The 22,607-nt window shown below is 55.6% G+C and overlaps 1 non-coding gene across 1 annotated transcript; it reads right to left on the reverse strand.

The window, feature by feature from the left end:
• Positions 1-15,869: 15,869 nt before the first annotated feature.
• On the reverse strand, positions 15,870-15,951 carry TRNAS-GCU (transfer RNA serine (anticodon GCU)). Its single transcript has one exon. It is a non-coding gene; the product is annotated as a tRNA-Ser (tRNA).
• Positions 15,952-22,607: the final 6,656 nt, after the last annotated feature.

The following is a 22,607-nucleotide window of genomic DNA, read 5'->3' on the forward strand; positions in this document are numbered from 1 at the left end:
AACAGGATCCATCATCAAAAGTGCTTCCGTGGTACTTAGAACTGCTGCAGAGCTGCATTCTGATGGCCCTGCTGTCCCTGTCACAGGACTCCAACTGACATCAATTACAAAGGCCTTTTTGAAAGACTGCATTGCATGTCACCTTCTCTGAAGAGGACCTGCTGCTTACCTGTGGCTAGCATTAACAGCACTCCTCTGGCTCTCCAGCCCACACTTTCCCACCTTGTGTGCAGCAGGAGTGACCAGCTTTCAGCTGCTACTTTAACATCTGCCTTTGCCATGCTCCTTTTCTGTCTCCCTTCCTGCCACATCAGTCAGGGCAGGCTTCTTGTCATTCTAGGCTAAGCCCAACACCTCAGACTACACTGCCACCCCCCCCTTCTTACCTATCCTAGGATATGATAAAGAAATAAGAATTAGCAAACAGGAACTCTACCCATAGCCCATCTCTGGCCAGCCTATCAAGGTGCAATAGCTCAGCCTACGGCTTGGAAGGTGTAGACCAGGCTATACTTTTATCCCGTATCTACCTACTCTATGATCTGTCCTGAAAGTCAAATCATAATTACCTTTGCACAAGGATGGAAGTTGAGGAGAAGCGGGCAGTAAACAATAAATGGTTGGAAAAAAGTAGGCATGCAAGTAGCAGAGGAAGGAGCTGAGTTATCCCGAAGGCCAGCTCAGCCCAACTAGCTTTCTCTGGCCCGCTTTTCAGGATCCCAAGCCCTGGCCAGGTGAGCTCACAAGCGCCGGGCGGGTGCCACATGACTGCCCCTTTGTGACACGGGGCCACGCAGGGGTGCACGGGGACACACTGCAGCGACGCAGCTGCCACAGCCAGGGCACCTCACGTAGCCAGCAGCTGGCAGCCACTGGGCTTCCCCATGCACTGCTGGCAAAGGGCTGTTCGTCTGCTGGCAGAACTCCCACCTCTTCCCTGAGCCGCACCAGCCAGGTGAATAAAAAGCTGCCCAGGGCTGTAAGCGTGCCTGTTCATGGCTTTGCTGGCACATTCAGGTTGCTGAGGGTTTCTTTTCCACTCTTCCCAGGTACAGGACTGCGTCTGAGAGACTCATGTAGCAAAGCGCCTGGTCCCTTGCAGGTTCACTTCCAATGAATTTTATCTGCCCCCCAAGATACAGCTACATGCTGACTCTGAACTAGCGCTACCAAAGAAACACCTTCAGCACCTGCATTGAGTTGACCTTGGCTGGCTGCCAGGCCTCCACCTAGCTGCTCTCTCACCCCTGAGCTCCAAAAAATGTTTGTGCATGGCTTTTTAGCATCTTCACATTTTCTCCTGCCTCCAGGGATTGTCAGCTTTCTATCAATCAGCCACAGCTTTGCCAGATTCCCACTTGAGGTGGCTGGAGGCAGATTTGTTCCTGCCCCACTTGGCTTATGTGGTTTTGTGCTGTCCCCACTCGGGACATCTGGTATAACCCCTTGTTCCTGCTCAAAACGTAGCCCCATGCCAGCTATTGTGAAGAAAATTAACTCTATCCCAGCCCAAACCAGCACACCTCCCCTGTAAAAGAGAGGGTTTTGATGTCAGGACAAATGACGATTTGCCAGCTTGGCAGAGCACGGGTGCCTTTGCGTGCCCTGAGATGTCTCAGGAGGGGCAGGCTGGGCTAAAGCTTCTCTCCTTCTCCCCTCCGGGTTCTGTGGTCTAGCGGGGTAGCTGTGGCTTTGCTGCAAGGACACCCTGGGTCCTGGTGTGCTGTCCTGCAGGCAGCAGCACAAGCCAGGAATGTCACTGTCTGCTCAGCACACTCTGGGTGGTCTCCATGGGAAGGACAGCATGGGACTGGGCTTGTTGTTCCAGCTTTATTCAAAAAAATGATTTATTTGAATACAGCAGTCTTCTAGAGGGAAATTTCACTTCTGCAGGGGTCACCGGGGCCAGCAGCACAGTGACCGCAGGCTCCATCCTGATCTTGTCATCTCTCTTGTCAGGACGAAGATCACCTCAGCTGCCAGAGTCCTGACCAAGAGTTCAGTGTCTTTCCCCAAGGGCAGGAGGGCTGCAAGAGAAGGAAGCGGAGCATGAACCCCCACTGCCTGCAGAGACCCCCAGGAGTCCCCTCCAGACCACGGCACCCTGCCCAGGCCCTGTCCCCTGTCCCACCAGCCGCGGACAGCACAGCACTGCCCCTACTCACTATTGCAGGTATCCCACAGCTTCTGCCTGCTCAGGTTCCTCAGGTGCCATGCAGCAAGCCCTAGGCACAGAGCTCCTGTCAGACCTCTGCTCCCCAGCACGCTCCCAGCAGCCCTGCCAGCTTGGCTGCACACCGTCCTACCCCTCAGCAGGCCTGACCCCAGGGAAGGACAGTAGCCGAGGGCGGTGGGACTGAGCAAGGCTCTCAGAGAGCTCACCTGCACCGAGGACCCTCCTTGGGGCAGCTGGGGCTCTGGCAGCCACAGGGCTGCCCCTTGCTGCCAATGCAGTGGCGGGGACTGGGGCCAGGCTGCCACAAGAGGGACCCTGGGGGTTGTGGCTCACTGATGAACCTGGAAGCCGTGGCTTGAGTGTCCTGCAGGTATGGCAGGCTCTGCCACAGGTATTTTTCCACCCTCCTCCTGTTGTGCACTAACTAGAGAGAGCACAAGGGCACAGGGCTGGTACAGACCCTCCCAAGTCACAGAATCATAGAATCATTTAGGTTGGAAAAGACCTTCAAGATCATCGAGTCCAACCATCAACGATGCCCACTAAACCATGTCCTGAAGTGCCTTGTCTACCCACTTTTTGAATACCTCCAGGGATGGTGACTCAACCACTTCCCTGGGCAGCCTGTTCCAATACCTGACAACCTCTCAGTAAAGAAATTTTTCCTAATATCCAATCTAAACCTCCCCTGCCGCAACTTGAGGCCATTTCCTCTCGTCCTATCTCCAGCCACCTGACAGAAGAGACCAGCACCCATCTCACTACAACCTCCTGTGACGGTCTGACAAATTACAGTCAATGTCTCAAACATTCGTTAAGGAACTTTGGTGGAAGAAACGGCCTCTGTAAAAATGCTGGAGTTTTGTGAACAGGACAATGTGGCCGGAGGAGAGGGCCCCACGGAGGGTGGGACCGTACTTCTCCAAAGCCGCAATTCCTTATCTTAAGTGACCAGGAGAAGGAGCACAGCATATGTGCCTGGAGGAGGAGGCCCCGCGGAGGATGGGACTGTGCTTCTATCTTAAGCGGTCATGCCACCAGGGAAAAAGAGGCAACTCCACAATGAACCCCCCCGAAGCTCACCAACCGATTCCAGAGAACCCTGGGAATGGGAACTGCGCATGTCGAGACCATCAACTAACACACTATAAAAGAAGGGAGAACAAGTTCTCAGTGCGCGCTCTCTGGAACTGGATCTCTACGCTGGCTGGACCAACACTGGACTGAGGACTGGTGAAACCCTTTTCTTCTCTCTCTCTTTCTTTCTTTCTTTCTTTCTTTCTTTCTCTCTCTCCCTCTTTTCCTTCTGTCTTTTCCACAGTGCCTACACCTCATCCTTTTAAACATAAACTGTTGACCAAGTCTGACACTAGGAGTGGATCTAGCCGCCCCTGGGCTCCTCTTTGAGAAGGAGTTCAGAAAGCAAGGGGTCTGCTCTGAACCTCGTGACTCAACGGGAGGGCTCTCCTTCTGATACAGTTTCATGTTCCTTTTTCCATTTCTTTTTCTATACCTCCCTTGTCTTTTCAAACAGCAGCTTAATGACATGTTGCAAGGTTCATATTGATAAGTTCACGTGTACTTGGGCAAGGTTAGCTAGGTTGAATAAATGTTCATTGTTGTTTGAAGTCCCCTGGTGTCGTTTCACCTTAATTCTGACAAAGGAAATCCACAAACCTGAGATGCTCCAACTTTGGGACACGACACCTCCTTTCCGGTAGTTGTGAAGAGCAATATGGTGCTGGAAACAGTGTGGATAACCCAGGGGTGTTTTCGTTACTGCTGAGCAGTGCTTACACAGCGTCAAGGCCTTTTCTGCTTCTCACCCCACCCCACCAGTGCGCAGGCTGGGGGTGCACGAGAAGTTGGGAGGGGACACAGGTTGGACAGCTGACCCCAACTGACCAAATGCATATTCCAGACCATATGTTTTCATGCTTAGCAATAAAGCTGGGGGGGGAGGTTGGCCGGGGGGCCGCTGCTCGGGGACTGGCTGGGCATTGGTCAGTTGGTGGTGAGCAATTGTTTTCATTTCCATCACTCATCTTTCTTGGGTTTTATTTCTCCCTCTTTGTTATTTTCCTTTTCATTACCATGTATTATTGTTACTGTTCTTTTATTTTATTTTATTTTATTTCAATTCTTAAACTGTTTTTACCTGAACCCATGAGTCTTCTCACTTTTACCCTTTCAGTTCTCTCCCCCCATCCCACTGAGGGGAGCGAGCGAGTGGCTGTGTGGTGCTCAGTTACCGGCTGGGGTTAAACCACGACAGGCCTTTCTCCACCCCTTATTCCATACCCCATTGACATCACGCTCCGGCCCCACACTATCCAATACATCCTCATGACCCACCACTCCCCTTCCCATCCTTGCTTATAATTCACAGATAGCATTCCCTCAGCCTATGGACCGCCCCTGTAAGAAGTCAATAAAATGTCCACAAATGTCCATGGACTTCATTTGGTCCATGACTTTGGGCTCCATCTCTTAGGCTGGGCACTCAGGACAGGAGAGGCGGTCTGTTGCATGGAGTTACTGGGCACCAAAGCCAGCTCAGGTCAGAACCAAGAGGTTCCCCTCGTTTTCAGTGTCCAAAGCATCACTTGTAGCATCTAGGCCACCCTTTCAGTGCCCAAAGCCTCCTTTTTAGGGCCCAAATCCTCATTTTTAGGGGCCCAAGCCCATCTTTCATTTCCCATAGACTTTTCTTTGGGCCCATAGTTCCACCTTGAGGGTCTAAACCCTAAAGGCGGAGCTCGACGCGTGGCAACGTCTGCCAAGAAGTCTGTGGGGAGACAGGAATGAAGAGGGAGCTGAGGGGCACCAGCCCCACTGCACACAACTCCTCTTTTTACCTGCCAGAGCTCCAGTGCTGCAGAGAGTTGAAACCACTGCACTGGTCCCCTGAGCCCAAGCCTCTCTGTGCCTTGAAGGTCAGACCTTGAGCTGGGGGAAACGGTGCAGAGGCCAGGCTTGCTGCCCCTGGTGGATAACAGGAAGGTGGGTAGGGGATTGCGCACTGTGGGATGGACACCGATGGCAGGGCCCTGGGATCCTCTCTTTCTGCTCTGCCCGGTTAATTCCTGTCCTGGACAAAAGGGAGCACTGCACAGCCTTGGGGGCTGGGACCAGAACCACTTGCACCCTGGTCACTCCGAGTAGTTTCCCCAGCCCGAGCCAACCCCATGGGCCTGTAATGGCAGAGATATGTGAACAAGGAGGACCGGCAGATTCAACATTGCCGCTGGGGCAGGAGTCCACAGCAGGAGGGACGACTGGCCTGGGAAACACAATGCTCTGCCGACCTCCTTCCCCAGACTGATGGCACTCCCTGTTGTGGATATGAAAAATTCCTGGGATTCACTTTCTGAGTTCTTAACAGAGACGTTCCTGACAAAGTAGCCAGCGCCACCATTGGCTCTCATTCATCCAGCAGCCTGTTGAGTCGCTGCCGTAACCAATGCAGCACAGGGAGATTCAACAGAAAATTCGGGCTTCCCTCATACTTTGTTTTGTGGCTTTCGAGGTGTCCCGATGGGTAATGGGGCTCCTTCCACAAGAGCTCTCGCCCCAAACCGGCCTTGTCTCCATTGCTATGGGATGTCAGGGGCAAATGACGAGGCCCTCTCAAACCCAGGAACTACGGAGAAAACCGTAGTTTTACCAAGGGAGGAACTCTTTTGGATACTCAGCTGGCTGGGACTGGAGAAGAGGGGAGAATGAAACACGACTCCCTTGCAAAGCTGATGCCCAATGTCTTTAATGAGAAAATCCAAGGAGAAAGGAAAAGACGAGAGCATTTGGGAGGCTGAGTAAAGCTCCGAGGAGTGCTGCCATCTGTAGGAAAACCTCCACGGCAGGGATGCTTCTTTTCCAATTCCCCTTCAAGGCTCTGGCAATCATGTATCGTATCACCTAGACCCGTTGCTACAGAAGGAAGGAGGAGGTATTTCATGGGGAGCATGAGCTAAAGCAGAGCAAGAGGGGGAAAGAGAGAGGCTTCCTTGGAAGAGACGGAAGGCCAGTGCAGCCCCCTTCCTCCCAGCGCAGGCGGAGAAGCGGGAGCTCGGGTCCTCTGCAGACCATGGCCACGCTCTCAGGGCCCGCTCCAGGGCTTTCCTCGAGGCTCCTGGCGCTCGGCCACGGGCAGGCAATCCACGGGCTTCAGCATAAGAGATTGCCCCGTCCCAGAGGCCCACAGAGCCCACGGCCCAGACCGGACCACCCAAAGCCCCCCAGCCCCAGGGAGCCCCCAGAAGCGATGGGCACACTGCCAGCGCTGAGAGAGCTCCCCACGGCAGCCGACGCGGTGGATCCCACAGCTGTGCTCTGAGGGAAGGAGCTGAGGATTGGGCCCGGCAGCGTCACCAGGACTGGCGAGGGCTGGATCGCAACGCTGGAGTCGGCGCACCGGATGACGCACGGCTCGTTGCAGCTGTTGGCAAGCGGGGTTGGGCCGCAGGCGGCTGGCAGGCAGGGGCTGTAGCACGACATGTCTCGCGGAGGGAGGTGACCCTGTAAGACCGGGAGGGAGCAGAGGGCATTAGCTGTTGGGCCCTTTCGGACCCCCAGCTCGGCTCCCCTGAAAACGGGCAGCGCCTGCGTAGGGCCAGATCTCCCTGCAAAGTTCCTTTCCACGCCAAGAGTGACCAAGGCATGTCGCTGCACTGTCTTTGGGGGAGGAAGTACCTGATGACCGGTGAGATGGTACTGGTCGTTCAGCCTCAGGCTTCAGCCGAGCCGCTGCTACAAAAGAGCCCAGTCCCTCTCGGAAGGGACTGAAGCCTGCCCTCTTCCCTCACCACCTCACCTCCCGGAAGAGGGAAGCACAATGTGTTTTCAAGCCTGGACCACATATCAGAAGGACCACGCACAGAAGGGAAGCAGTTCCCGTGACAGAAATCCTAGCAGCAGGAAGAGAAGGAGTGAGTTCAGACTTACCAAGTTCACCGTGGAGAGCAAGGGAAGAGATTTGGATGGAAGGGCCTGGAGTGGCACAGGCTTTTTATATGGCGAGCCAGCGCCTCAGGAGAGCTGGAACACACCTTCTGCGTGAAGCACTTTGACCAACAGCAATTTGAGGCTTGCAAAGCGCAGCCAAGAGATGAAGAGCTTGTCTCTTTCATCTGAAAGGTCTGGCTTGCATTTCCCTATTGGGCGAGAGCACAGTGATGCATTAGATGCTGGCTCCTCAAAGCAAGGGTCATTTGAGGTCCCATGCCAGTTCCCAGGAAAGGGTTTCAGTAGCTCCAGGGCCTGTGTGTGGGTTGTGCACATCCTTGCTGGGGAACGTGACTACCACTCTCAGTCAGGCCTTCAGCTGCGGAGCACTCCTGATGAAGGCCACTCACGTGGGTCTCCTGTTGAAGGGCTGAGGCTGACCCTGAGAAACACAAGGCCCCGCAGGGCCACGGAAGGGCTCAGCAATCAGCCAAGCCCCAGCTGGATGCTTGTCTGGCCGAGGGAGACGGAAAGGAGGGGACTCAGAAGCCCAGAGGTGGTTGGAAGGTGAAGGCCAAGGAAGGACCCTCTGTGAGATGGAGAGAAGCGCCGCTGTGTGAAGGGGTGGGGGCACTGGGAGCATTCCTAGAGGTGGCCCGGTGGCCCCAAAACAAAGGAAAAAAGGGGAAGGGGGCAGGGGGGGGAATCTTGTTCTGTGGAAATCTGTCAATTCTCGTTCTCAAAACTGTCATTCTCAAAGTGGGTAGTCAGCCCCAAGGGTGCAAGGTCAAAGTGGCTGAGGAGTAAACTCATAGGCATTTGACTGAGGGTGCTCTTCACTTTCGGTTGCCTTGCCAGCCCTGGGAAGGACATGTCCTCTTGTGGCTGCAGTTCAAAGCAGAAGGCATCTTGCGGAGCAAGGATGGGCCTGTGCTGTCCGCTTCCTGCCCTCAGGTGTTACCACATGGCTGCTGAGGCAGGTGGATGCATGTGCCCTCTCCCGCTGCCTCAGCTTTGCTCAGGCACAGCAAATGCCAGGCTCCTCATGCGGCAGAGGAATGCCTCGCCACCCTTCCCGCATCCAGCAGCGGGGCAGGGTGGCAGGCCAAGGAGGAGAGCAGCCCAGCAACGGTACTCACTGCCTGCTGTAGCGGAGGTGTGACGGGCTGTGTCATGCTCCTGTCTGGTGGCAAAGGAGGCTACGTGAGGAGCAGAGTGTCTGTCCTGGCGTCTGCTCCTCTTTGCATGGCCTCTCAATTGCCAGAAGGGAGAGCAGGGAGGGACGAACAGCAAGGCTGTACTCAACTTCTCCCCTCACCCACCGTGGCCTTTGGCACGTGCTGGTGCACATCAGTAGTTTGAGCGCTCCTCCATTAGTGCACCATCCGGGAACAGAGCAGCCGTAGGGCAGTGTGCTGGGTTTGGCTGGGATAGAGTTAATTTTCTTCATAGTAGCTACTATGGGGCTATGTTTTGGATTTGTGCTGAAAACAGCGTTGATAATGCTGAGATGCTTTCGTTACTGCTGAGCAGTGCTTCTACAGAGTCAAGGCCTTTTCTGCTTCTCACACCACCCCACCAGCGAGTAGGCTGGGGGTGCACAAGAAGTTGGGAGGAGACACAGCTGGGACAGCTGACCCCAACTGACAAAAGGGATAATCCAGACCATATGATGTCATGCTCAGCATATAAAGCTGGGGGAAGAAGAAGGAAGGGGGGGACGTTCGGAGTGATGGCGTTTGTCTTCCCAAGTAACCGTTATGCGTGATGGAGCCCTGCTTTCCTGGAGATGGAGGCGGAACACCTGCCTGCCGATGGGAAGTAGTGAATGAATCCCTTGTTTTGCTTTGCCTGCGTGCACGGCTTTTGCTTTACCTATTAAACTGCCTTTATCTCAGCCCACGAGTTTTCTCACTTTTACCCTTCTGATTCTCTCCCCCATGCCACTGTGAGGGAGGTGAGTGAGCGGCTGCGTGGTGCTCAGTTGCCGGCTAGGGTTAAGCCACGACAGGCAGGTCGTCCCATTCGGGGAGTTCCCCTCGTGGCTGGTTCCTGCTGGCGGCTTCCCCCGTGGAGTTTGCTGTGGGCAACCCGTGCCTCTTCTGCGGGGCTGGGCCACATCTCAAAGGGCCACACCTTGGGGCTCTGGGGGCTGGAAGAGATAGGCAGCTGCTTCCTGCCCTTCAGCTGAGGACACGCTGGGGCTTGAGTGCCTCGCATGTGCCTCGCAAGTTCCTCTCGGAGCCTTTCAGGAGGGAGCATCACTGGCTGCTTTGTCAGTGCGCTTCCAGTTCCACCTGGAAAAGAGCCGCGGGTGGCTGCCTCCCACCCTGGTGCCATACTGACTCCTGGGACCTGTTTCTGCCTGTACGCAGTGAGTGCGTTTCTGCTGTGAGCTGCGGCACTGGGTCGACCGTCCTGGCAGGATGGCACAACAGCCCCAGAGCATGGCCCTGCTGGAAATGACAGCAGAAGCGAGACAGAGCCATCTGTCCTCTGCAGGACAAAACAACGATCCCCTCCCAAGACCCTTCCCCCAAACAGCACGGCCGCCCGGGTGAGAGCGTGGCCCACCTTCCCAAGCAGCGTGGGTAGTCAGAGGCTTTTTCCAGGCAGCTCTCAGGGCTGGCGACACGTGCCTGGCCTTTGAGCTCCCCCCCAACCTTCCCAGACCGACTGGCCCAGTCTCCTCTATGTCTCGTAGGGCAGCAGGGAGCACCATCTGGTGCCACTCAGTGGCTGCAGCCTCAGTCCGGTGGTCTGTCACACCGGTCCGTCAAAAAAGCAGGCTCCCCAGGCCCTGGACACATAGAGGTGGCAACTTCCCTCAATTTGGTCTGTGCTCCAGAATTGTTCGGGAGTGGGAACGTCAGGGCACGTCCATGATGTCCTCCTTTGGCTGCAGTTTCACCAAGGAGCATGACAGGATTTCAAGGAGTCACCAAGCGGTTGGGCAAGATGCTAACAGCCATGATGTGATGACAACACTGTACAAAAAGCTGCATTTCTGCAGGAATGCGGACATGAGGTTGCGCCTAGGGTCCTCTGCACATCTGAATCCATTTCCCCCAGAGCCCCTCACGCCAGTGCACGGATGATTCGCACCGAGGTGGAGCTGAGGTCTCTCATAGTGCCTCGGCACTTTTTGGTGACTCACAGGTGACTCCGAGGTGGTCTGCTGGTGCCACCTTGCAATTAAATGTGCCAATCCGTCCCTGAGCCAGGAAAAACAAGCCAGACCCTCTGGGTCAGTGACCTGAACGAGCACCCAGCAACGATGCAAAGATGAGTGTTGTTTGGGAAGACTGTGCCGAAGCAAACCGGTCCACTTGGTGATGGCTCACTTTCAGGCACGAGTCAGCAGGCTCCTTCACTGCTCTCCAGGGCCACGTTGAGCCGTTGCTTCTCCTCAGGAGAGTAATGAGTAAAGTCCTGGCAGGCGAGGCAAGGGCTGTGCAGTTCCCAAAGAAAACACTCTGGCCTTTCCTGACTGAAGACGACAGCTCAACTGCTGGGCTCCCTTTGCATGGCTGGCAAGTGTGTGCATCACCGAGGCCCGGGGGGGGAGCAGAGATCGGCCACCGAGTACCCTCATCCACTCCAGCAACGGCCTCAGCGTCCCCATCCCTGTACACAACGGGGTTTCTCTCCAGACTGCAGGAGGGCCTTGTTTGACCACCACCTTCCAGTCACCCCGCGGATCTGAGTCTCCTCCGTTCTCTGTCCCTCAGCGGAACAGCCATCCTGCAGAGGCTTGGCTGGGCGCTGAGCAGCTCCACAGCCTGCAGGCACTGGTGTTGCTCCGGGTCAGCCTCAGCCCATCAAAGAGAGACCCTTCTGAGTGGCCTTCAGGCGTGCTCCACAGGCAAAGTCCTAAGTGAGTGGTGGCCGTGTTCCCCAGGAAGGGCAGGACGTGCACAACACCTACTCGTGACCTGAATCTGCTGCTGGAATGAGACCTCAAACGAGCCTTGGTCTGGGGAAGAAACATAATTGCTATCAACAAAATCACTTCAGTGCTACCCAGGATGAAAGGGGAGCCAAGCATTTCAGGCAAAGGAGGCATGTCTTTCATCTACCGGCAGAGCTTTGAGAAGCCAAAATTGCTGTTTCTCAACATGCTTCATGTTTGTGTCATTTTTCAGCTCCCCTGGGGCTCTGGCCCGCTGTATAAAAGTGTGCCCAACTCCCAGCTCCTCTGTCCTCTCCTCGTGCCTTCCTCTGCTCTGGGAAGTTGGTAAGTCTCAGTTCATTTTGCCTCTCGTCTCCTCGGTTGGCAGGACAGTTTTTGTGGAGAGGGCTGCATGCATTTTGCCTCCCTTGTCCTCGGTGAATGGTCTAGGATGTGAAACAGGGCATGGGTTGGTTTCTTTGCCAGCAGCGGTTCTTTCCAAGGCTCAGGACGTACGGCCAGCACTCTCTAACCAATGACTGGGCACTTCCTCTGCCATCCGCAGTTCGGCAATGCTCCCTTTGCACTATTGGCCTGACGAGGAGCTTCCTCAGGAGAGCTAGTCCCACCATAGACGTCTTCTGCCGTAGTGGCTGCTGTCTTCAGGAGCCCTGTTGCGTTTTACTCAGACATGTCCCCTCCTGAGAGAAGTGGGCGAGAGGAGCCTGACCTGACAAGAGTAGGGGTCTCGAGGGCGGGGAGGGGGGAGAAGGAGACCTGTTTGTCTGAGTGAACACACTGATGCTGGTACAAGGGCTGATGATCAGGAGGTAGGTACACAGCCTGACGCCAAGAGGAGGGGGAGCCTCTTGGTCTGCAGTAGGAAATCTTTCCCTGACTAAGGCCATGGCATCAAGGCTACGCTCAACCCATCTGAAAAACCTGGCATCCAGTTCCTCATACTGGGAGGGGGCTTACTGAGGGCTCTCTCTGGAGCGCCTTCCCTACCAAGCCTTCAAGGCTGAGCAGAAGGACTGTTGTGAAATAGCCTCACAGCCTGCAGATGCACCCTTGGTAATGGAGCAACCGGAGGTAGCAGAGTGCCTCCATGGGTCAGGCATGCCTGGGAGCGGCAAGGCCGGCTGAGGTATAGGCTGCGAAGGAGCTTGACTTGGACAGGAGGAGCTTCCTTGTGTTTGGACGGACCCTCTCGGATCACCCTTCAATTACAAACAAATACCCACTGCAGGCCCAGAAACCCCCTCTCTGCAGACACTGGAGGTCCATCAACTGTTGGGCCATGCCACTGCTTCCGCCTTTGAGAATGGTTACCAAGTGGGACCCTGCATTTCATGGGGGTGTTGCAAGTAACTCTGGCCACGTTAGCCCAGGTCCCTGTGGGTGAGACATCCCAGGCGGCTGAGAGAAGAGGTCTTCAGATAGGGCAGGGTGTGACCAGGCAGCGGGGAGGTTAAGGCAGAGGAGAGGAGGGTGCGTTGTGGTGTTCGGCCAAAAGCACATCAGGGCACCGTTGTGAGCCCTGCTGCTGGACACAGCTTTCTTGACTCATGCCCCATCCCAAATCTCTCCCCGCTGAGCTCCCAGGCGCTGCCCGTTTTCAGGGGAGCCGAGCTGGGGGTCCGAAAGGGCCCAACAGCTAATGCCCTCTGCTCCCTCCCGGTCTTACAGGGTCGCCTCCCTCCGCGAGACATGTCGTGCTACAGCCCCTGCCTGCCAGCCGCCTGCGGCCCAACCCCGCTTGCCAACAGCTGCAACGAGCCGTGCGTCATCCGGTGCGCCGACTCCAGCGTTGCGATCCAGCCCTCGCCAGTCCTGGTGACGCTGCCGGGCCCAATCCTCAGCTCCTTCCCTCAGAGCACAGCTGTGGGATCCACCGCGTCGGCTGCCGTGGGGAGCTCTCTCAGCGCTGGCAGTGTGCCCATCGCTTCCGGGGGCTCCCTGGGGCTGGGGGGCTTTGGGTGGTCCGGTCTGGGCCGTGGGCTCTGTGGGCCTCTGGGACGGGGCAATCTCTTATGCTGAAGCCCGTGGATTGCCTGCCCGTGGCCGAGCGCCAGGAGCCTCGAGGAAAGCCCTGAGAGCGTGGCCATGGTCTGCAGAGGAGCCGAGCTCCTGCTTCTCCGCCTGCGCTGGGAGGAAGGGGCCTGCGCTGGCCTTCCGTCTCTTCCAAGGAAGCCTCTCTCTTTCCCCCTCTTGCTCTGCTTTACCTCATGCTCCCCATGAAATACCTCCTCCTTCCTTCCGTAGCAACGGGTCTAGGTGATACGATACATGATTGCCAGAGCCTTGAAGGGGAATTGGAAAAGAAGCATCCCTGCCGTGGAGGTTTTCCTTCAGATGGCAGCACTCCTCGGAGCTTTACTCAGCCTCCCAAATGCTCTCGTCTTTTCCTTTCTCCTTTGATTTTCTCATTAAAGACATTGGGCATCAGCTTTGCAAGGGAGTCGTGTTTCACTCTGCCCTCTTCTCCAGTCCCAGCCAGCTGAGTATCCAAAAGAGTTCCTCCCTTGGTAAAACTACGGTTTTCTCCGTAGTTCCTGGGCTTGAGAGGGCCTCGTCGTTTGCCCCTGACATCCCATAGCAATGGAGACAAGGCCGGTTTGGGGCGAGAGCTCTTGTGGAAGGAGCCCCATTACCCATCGGGACACCTCGAAAGCCACAAAACAAAGAATGAAGGAAGGCCAAGTTTTCATGGAATCGTAGAATCACCCCGACTGGTAGGAACCTCAGCAGATCATCTGGTCCAACCTTTTGTGGGAAAGGGAGCCTACATGAGATTACCTAGCGCCCTGTCCAATCGCACCTTGAAAACCTTCAGTCTTGGGGACTCTACCGCAGCTCTGGGGAGGTCGTTACGGTGAAGGATTGTTCTGACTGTAAAAAAAGTCTTTCTTATATCGAGGCGAAGGCTCTCCCGGTTGCTCCCTGAACTCTCCATGTGTCTCGCTGTTAAGAGAGAGTCTCCGTTGTCTTTGTAGTGGCCTTTAAGTACTGGAAAACTGTGGTGAGTGCAGGAACAGAGCACCACAGGACAGCACGAGACTCAGTATGGGACGTATACATGGATTTGTGTGTGTGTGTGTGTGTGTGCCTCCTGGGAGGCATGCTCAGCCTCGCTGCTGGCTGGGCCTGGGGGCGTGGAGCTGTGGCAGCCTGAGCTCTGCTGGGCTCCTGGGTTCAGCAGCCACTGAAGAGAAAGGGATCCTTCTGGGCTGTCCAAACCACCAAGCTCATCTGTCGATGAGAAAGAGTTCTGCTCTTCTTCTCTTCCCTGAGGCTGGCCAGGTGAGTTTAAGGTGCCCATGAAGAAGCTGACCTCTCCGCAGCAGGCAGCCCCTTTCTCATCTCCCACAGGCTCTGCCTCTGGATTCAGACCCAACTGGGCTGGCAGTGGGGGCAGTGGTCCCCTTTACCTGGCTCACAGGCCTTAGGGATATGCGAGGCTGGCGGCGGGGTGGGGTCAGCAGCATTCTGAGCTCTGAGCCCCTTGGCCAAACCCCAGTCTCTTCTTCTCGTATCTTGTTTGCCTGCTGGCGCGTGCGGGCACGCTGCTCACAGGTGCTGATCAGCAGGAGCCACGAGGCATCCTTGGAAGTGCAAACCTACTGGGAAGGGCACCCAGAGGAGAGCAGGGTGGGGAGAGCAAGAAGCCCACGGTCGTGGGGAAGAGATATCCGAAGGAAATTGGGAGAGGGAGGCAGGTGGCCAGGGAGGCAGAAGTGCAAATGTGTGTAAGAGAGGGGAGGTCGTGTGGGCAGGAAGAGGCTCCAGCCAGCTCTGTGCCTTTCACAACCACGCTGGATCGTCCCTGTTCCTCTGACCCCTGCCAAGTCGCTCCTGACCCCCCGGGACAGCACATCCCTTGGTGGCATGGCTGGCTGCTCCTGCCTCCACACGGGTCTTCCCTGCAGATCCCTGCTTTGTCACAAAACCGGTTAAGGGCTTGGCGAGTCTGAAATAGGAGGGGAGGCTGTGAGAGCTGGGATTCTTCCCACACCTGATGGAAGGGAATGAAGAGGGAGCCAGACTCTTCTCAGTAGTACCAACTGGCAGCGCAAGAGTCAATGGGCACAAATTAAAACACGTGAAATTCCATCGCAAGGCAAGAAACCACTTTCTTACCGTGAGGGTGGTCAAACAGTGGACCAGGTTGCCCAGAGAGGTTGTGGAGTCTCCATCCTTGGAGATACTCAAAACCCAACCCGACTATGTCCTAAGCAACCAGCTCAAGTTGACCTTGCTGGAGCAGTTGGCTTGGACTAAAGGATCTCAGGAGGTCCCTTGCAACCCCAACGATTCTGAGATTCTGTGAACAGATAAGAGCAATGTCTCCCATAGCAAAATACCTTACCTGAAATGTTCTGTGACTGGAAGTGCTTTACGCCTATTTTGGTTTTCATTCCCATGGCTGGTTGAGCCTTACCGAAGGCAAGGTAAACAACATCCACCGCTCTTCCCTTCCCCACCAAGCTAGTCACCTCGCTGTAGAAGGCTACCAGCTTGGTTAAGCATGACTTCTCCTTTGTAAATCCATGCTTGCTACTCCCAGCCACCTTCCTGTGCTACCTATGTTTGGAAACTACTTCCAAGATGTTCTGCTCTATCGTCTTCCCAGGGACTGCGGAGAGGCTGACCATCCTGTGAGTTCCCTGGATCTTCGTCCTCTCCCTTCTTGTTCCTCTTGCCTATGTGGAGACAGAAGAGGTTGAGGTGTGTCCTGAGCCACTTCAAACCCTTGCAAGTTTCTTTTCAGGCCACTCTCATCTCAAAACAAAGGCTTACTTGGGGGCACACATCGAGCTGCTCACACTCAGAAACTCTGACCATTGTTGGGCTGACCGACGAGGATGGGATTCGAACCCATGCGTGCAGAGCACAATGGATTAGCAGTCCATCGCCTTCACCACTCGGCCACCTCGTCAGCATGCTGCTGCTGCTCCTGCCACTGCTGCCGCTGCTCCTGCTGCTGCTTCTCCTGCTCCTGCTCCTGCTCCTGCCACTGCTGCTGCCACTGCTCCTGATCTTGCTGTTCCTGCTCCTGCTCCTGCTCCTGCTCCTGACACCTACACCTTTTTAACCTGCTTCTTGACATGGCAGAGAAGGAGCCAGCCTCCAGCTTTTGCCTTTTGGGACTGGTCCACTCTCCCGACAGCTGGGCTCAGCTCCAGGGACCTTTCGGAAATAGGTCTCAGCATTCACATCAGAAAATGACTGAACAGCGGAGCCCCCACGCTCCTTCCCGGGAAGGAACACGGGAGAGCGACCCCGGCGTGGCTCAGCGCCTCCAAAGGACTTGAGCCTGGCTTTGAGATTAATTTGTCACCAGCCACGTTCCCCTCGCACTCTGGAAGGATACCACCAGCTCATACGGACAAGAGTCACTCACACTTGACTGGTGGACTTTTCACCAGGACAGAGCATGTGCCTCAGGCTTGGCTGCGGTGTCTCTGTGCTGTTCCCCCTGGCGCTCACCCAGGATCCCGTCACAGGCTGCTTCTCTCCCAGCACAGCTAACAGTCAGGAATGAAGAGGGAGCTGAAGGGCACCAGCCCCACTGCACACAACTCCTCTTTTTACCTGCCAGAGCTCCAGTGCTGCAGAGAGTTGAAACCACTGCACTGGTCCCCTGAGCCCAAGCCTCTCTGTGCCTTGAAGGTCAGACCTTGAGCTGGGGGAAACGGTGCAGAGGCCAGGCTTGCTGCCCCTGGTGGATAACAGAAAGGTGGGTAGGGGATTGCGCACTGTGGGATGGACACCGATGGCAGGGCCCTGGGATCCTCTCTTTCTGCTCTGCCCGGTTAATTCCTGTCCTGGACAAAAGGGAGCACTGCACAGCCTTGGGGGCTGGGACCAGAACCACTTGCACCCTGGTCACTCCGAGTAGTTTCCCCAGCCCGAGCCAACCCCATGGGCCTGTAATGGCAGAGATATGTGAACAAGGAGGACCGGCAGATTCAACATTGCCGCTGGGGCAGGAGTCCACAGCAGGAGGGACGACTGGCCTGGGAAACACAATGCTCTGCCGACCTCCTTCCCCAGACTGATGGCACTCCCTGTTGTGGATATGAAAAATTCCTGGGATTCACTTTCTGAGTTCTTAACAGAGACGTTCCTGACAAAGTAGCCAGAGCCACCACTGGCTCTCATTCATCCAGCAGTCTGTTGAGTCGCTGCCGTAACCAATGCAGCACAGGGAGATTCAACAGAAAATTCAGGCTTCCCTCATACTTTGTTTTGTGGCTTTCGAGGTGTCCCGATGGGTAATGGGGCTCCTTCCACAAGAGCTCTCGCCCCAAACCGGCCTTGTCTCCATTGCTATGGGATGTCAGGGGCAAACGATGAGGCCCTCTCAAGCCCAGGAACTACGGAGAAAACCGTAGTTTTACCAAGGGAGGAACTCTTTTGAATACTCAGCTGGCTGGGACTGGAGAAGAGGGCAGAGTGAAACACAACTCCCTTGCAAAGCTGATGCCCAATGTCTTTAATGAGAAAATCAAAGGAGAAAGGAAAAGACGAGAGCATTTGGGAGGCTGAGTAAAGCTCAGAGGAGTGCTGCCATCTGAAGGAAAACATCCACGGCAGGGATGCTGCTTTTCCAATTCCCCTTCAAGGCTCTGGCAATCATGTATCGTATCACCTAGACCCGTTGCTACGGAAGGAAGGAGGAGGTATTTCATGGGGAGCATGAGGTAAAGCAGAGCAAGAGGGGGAAAGAGAGAGGCTTCCTTGGAAGAGACGGAAGGCCAGCGCAGGCCCCTTCCTCCCAGCGCAGGCGGAGAAGCAGGAGCTCGGCTCCTCTGCAAGACCATGGCCACGCTCTCAGGGCTTTCCTCGAGGCTCCTGGCGCTCGGCCACGGGCAGGCAATCCACGGGCTTCAGCATAAGAGATTGCCCCGTCCCAGAGGCCCACAGAGCCCACGGCCCAGACCGGACCACCCAAAGCCCCCCAGCCCCAGGGAGCCCCCAGAAGCGATGGGCACACTGCCAGCGCTGAGAGAGCTCCCCACGGCAGCCGACGCGGTGGATCCCACAGCTGTGCTCTGAGGGAAGGAGCTGAGGATTGGGCCCGGCAGCGTCACCAGGACTGGTGAGGGCTGGATCGCAACGCTGGAGTCGGCGCACCGGATGACGCACGGCTCGTTGCAGCTGTTGGCAAGCGGGGTTGGGCCGCAGGCGGCTGGCAGGCAGGGGCTGTAGCACGACATGTCTCGCGGAGGGAGGCGACCCTGTAAGACCGGGAGGGAGCAGAGGGCATTAGCTGTTGGGCCCTTTCGGACCCCCAGCTCGGCTCCCCTGAAAACGGGCAGCGCCTGGGAGCTCAGCGGGGAGAGATTTGGGATGGGGCATGAGTCAAGAAAGCTGTGTCCAGCAGCAGGGCTCACAACGGTGCCCTGATGTGCTTTTGGCCGAACACCACAACGCACCCTCCTCTCCTCTGCCTTAACCTCCCCGCTGCCTGGTCACACCCTGCCCTATCTGAAGACCTCTTCTCTCAGCCGCCTGGGATGTCTCACCCACAGGGACCTGGGCTAACGTGGCCAGAGTTACTTGCAACACCCCCATGAAATGCAGGGTCCCACTTGGTAACCATTCTCAAAGGCGGAAGCAGTGGCATGGCCCAACAGTTGATGGACCTCCAGTGTCTGCAGAGAGGGGGTTTCTGGGCCTGCAGTGGGTATTTGTTTGTAATTGAAGGGTGATCCGAGAGGGTCCGTCCAAACACAAGGAAGCTCCTCCTGTCCAAGTCAAGCTCCTTCGCAGCCTATACCTCAGCCGGCCTTGCCACTCCCAGGCATGCCTGACCCATGGAGGCACTCTGCTACCTCCGGTTGCTCCATTACCAAGGGTGCATCTGCAGGCTGTGAGGCTATTTCACAACAGTCCTTCTGCTCAGCCTTGAAGGCTTGGTAAGGAAGGCGCTCCAGAGAGAGCCCTCAGTAAGCCCCCTCCCAGTATGAGGAACTGGATGCCAGGTTTTTCAGATGGGTTGAGCGTAACCTTGATGCCATGGCCTTAGTCAGGGAAAGATTTCCTACTGCAGACCAAGAGGCTCCCCCTCCTCTTGGCATCAGGCTGTGTACCTACCTCCTGATCATCAGCCCTTGTACCAGCATCAGTGTGTTCACTCAGACAAACAGGTCTCCTTCTCCCCCCTCCCCGCCCTCGAGACCCCTACTCTTGTCAGGTCAGGCTCCTCTCGCCCACTTCTCTCAGGAGGGGACATGTCTGAGTAAAACGCAACAGGGCTCCTGAAGACAGCAGCCACTACGGCAGAAGACGTCTATGGTGGGACTAGCTCTCCTGAGGAAGCTCCTCGTCAGGCCAATAGTGCAAAGGGAGCATTGCCGAACTGCGGATGGCAGAGGAAGTGCCCAGTCATTGGTTAGAGAGTGCTGGCCGTACGTCCTGAGCCTTGGAGAGAACCGCTGCTGGCAAAGAAACCAACCCATGCCCTGTTTCACATCCTAGACCATTCACCGAGGACAAGGGAGGCAAAATGCATGCAGCCCTCTCCACAAAAACTGTCCTGCCAACCGAGGAGACGAGAGGCAAAATGAACTGAGACTTACCAACTTCCCAGAGCAGAGGAAGGCACGAGGAGAGGATAGAGGAGCTGGGAGTTGGGCACACTTTTATACAGCGGGCCAGAGCCCCAGGGGAGCTGAAAAATGACACAAACATGAAGCATGTTGAGAAACAGCAATTTTGGCTTCTCAAAGCTCTGCCGGTAGATGAAAGACATGCCTCCTTTGCCTGAAATGCTTGGCTCCCCTTTCATCCTGGGTAGCACTGAAGTGATTTTGTTGATAGCAATTATGTTTCTTCCCCAGACCAAGGCTCGTTTGAGGTCTCATTCCAGCAGCAGATTCAGGTCACGAGTAGGTGTTGTGCACGTCCTGCCCTTCCTGGGGAACACGGCCACCACTCACTTAGGACTTTGCCTGTGGAGCATGCCTGAAGGCCACTCAGAAGGGTCTCTCTTTGATGGGCTGAGGCTGACCCGGAGCAACACCAGTGCCTGCAGGCTGTGGAGCTGCTCAGCGTTCAGCCAAGCCTCTGCAGGATGGCTGTTCCGCTGAGGGACAGAGAACGGAGGAGACTCAGATCCGCAGGGTGACTGGAAGGTGGTGGTCAAACAAGGCCCTCCTGCAGTCTGGAGAGAAACCCCGTTGTGTACAGGGATGGGGACGCTGAGGCCATTGCTGGAGTGGATGAGGGTACTCGGTGGCCAATCTCTGCTCCCCCCCTGGGCCTCGGTGATGCACACACTTGCCGGCCATGCAAAGGGAGCCCAGCAGTTGAGCTGTCGTCTTCAGTCAGGAAAGGCCAGAGTGTTTTCTTTGGGAACTGCACAGCCCTTGCCTCGCCTGCCAGGACTTTACTCATTACTCTCCTGAGGAGAAGCAACGGCTCAACGTGGCCCTGGAGAGCAGTGAAGGAGCCTGCTGACTCGTGCCTGAAAGTGAGCCATCACCAAGTGGACCGGTTTGCTTCGGCGCAGTCTTCCCAAACAACACTCATCTTTGCATCGTTGCTGGGTGCTCGTTCAGGTCACTGACCCAGAGGGTCTGGCTTGTTTTTCCTGGCTCAGGGACGGATTGGCACATTTAATTGCAAGGTGGCACCAGCAGAACACCTCGGAGTCACCTGTGAGTCACCAAAAAGTGCCGAGGCACTATGAGAGACCTTAGCTCCACCTCGGTGCGAATCATCCGTGCACTGGCGTGAGGGGCTCTGGGGGAAATGGATTCAGATGTGCAGAGGACCCTAGGCGCAACCTCATGTCCGCATTCCTGCAGAAATGCAGCTTTTTGTACAGTGTTGTCATCACATCATGGCTGTTAGCATCTTGCCCAACCGCTTGGTGACTCCTTGAAATCCTGTCATGCTCCTTGGTGAAACTGCAGCCAAAGGAGGACATCATGGACGTGCCCTGACGTTCCCACTCCCGGACAATTCTGGAGCACAGACCAAATTGAGGGAAGTTGCCACCTCTATGTGTCCAGGGCCTGGGGAGCCTGCTTTTTTGACGGACCGGTGTGACAGACCACCGGACTGAGGCTGCAACCACTGAGTGGCACCAGATGGTGCTCCCTGCTGCCCTACGAGACATAGAGGAGACTGGGCCAGTCGGTCTGGGAAGGTTGGGGGGGAGCTCAAAGGCCAGGCACGTGTCGCCAGCCCTGAGAGCTGCCTGGAAAAGGCCTCTGACTACCCACGCTGCTTGGGAAGGTGGGCCACGCTCTCACCCGGGCGGCCGTGCTGTTTGGGGGAAGGGTCTTGGGAGGGGATCGTTGTTTTGTCCTGCAGAGGACAGATGGCTCTGTCTCGCTTCTGCTGTCATTTCCAGCAGGGCCATGCTCTGGGGCTGTTGTGCCATCCTGCCAGGACGGTCGACCCAGTGCCGCAGCTCACAGCAGAAACGCACTCACTGCGTACAGGCAGAAACAGGTCCCAGGAGTCAGTATGGCACCAGAGCCAAGGAGTGATCAGCAAAACCCGCTCACCTTTTAATAGTCCCATATGGCCCGTGCGAAAGTCTAATGGGGAGTGGAGACTAACAGTTGACTATCGCGGCCTGAATGAAGTTACGCCACCGCTGAGTGCTGCCGTTCCAGATATGCTAGAACTTCAATACGAACTAGAGTCAAAGGCAGCCAAGTGGTATGCTACAATTGACATTGCTAATGCGTTTTTCTCAATCCCTCTGGCAGCAGAGTGTCGTCCACAATTTGCCTTTACTTGGAGGGGTGTCCAGTACACTTGGAATCGATTGCCCCAGGGGTGGAAACACAGCCCCACCATTTGCCATGGACTAATCCAGACTGCACTGGAAAAAGGTGAAGCTCCGGAACACCTGCAATACATTGATGACATCATCGTATGGGGCAACACGGCAGAAGAAGTCTTTGAGAAAGGGAAGAAAATAATCCAAAACCTTCTGAAAGCCGGTTTTGCCATAAAAGAAAGTAAGGTCAAGGGACCTGCACGGGAGATCCAGTTTTTAGGAATAAAATGGCAAGATGGGCGTCGTCAGATCCCAATGGATGTGATTAACAAAATAGCAGCTATGTCTCCACCAACTAATAAAAAGGAAACACAGGCCTTCTTAGGTGTCGTGGGGTTTTGGAGAATGCATATTCCAAATTACAGTCTGATTGTAAGCCCTCTCTATCAAGTGACCCAAAAGAAGAATGATTTTCAATGGGGCCCTGAGCAACAACAAGCCTTTGAACAAATTAAACGGGAGATTGTCCACGCAGTAGCCCTTGGACCAGTCCGGACAGGACAAGATGTTAAAAATGTGCTCTATACTGCAGCTGGGGAGAATGGCCCTACCTGGAGCCTCTGGCAGAAAGCACCTGGGGAGACCCGAGGCCGACCCCTGGGGTTTTGGAGTTGAGGATATCGGGGATCCGAAGCTCGCTATACTCCAACTGAAAAAGAGATATTGGCAGCATATGAAGGAGTTCGAGCTGCCTCAGAAGTGGTTGGTACTGAAACACAGCTCCTCTTAGCACCCCGACTGCCAGTGCTGGGCTGGATGTTCAAAGGGAGGGTCTCCTCTACACATCA

This window comes from Harpia harpyja, chromosome 14 (genome assembly GCF_026419915.1).
Source record: "Harpia harpyja isolate bHarHar1 chromosome 14, bHarHar1 primary haplotype, whole genome shotgun sequence".
NCBI lineage: Eukaryota > Metazoa > Chordata > Aves > Accipitriformes > Accipitridae > Harpia > Harpia harpyja.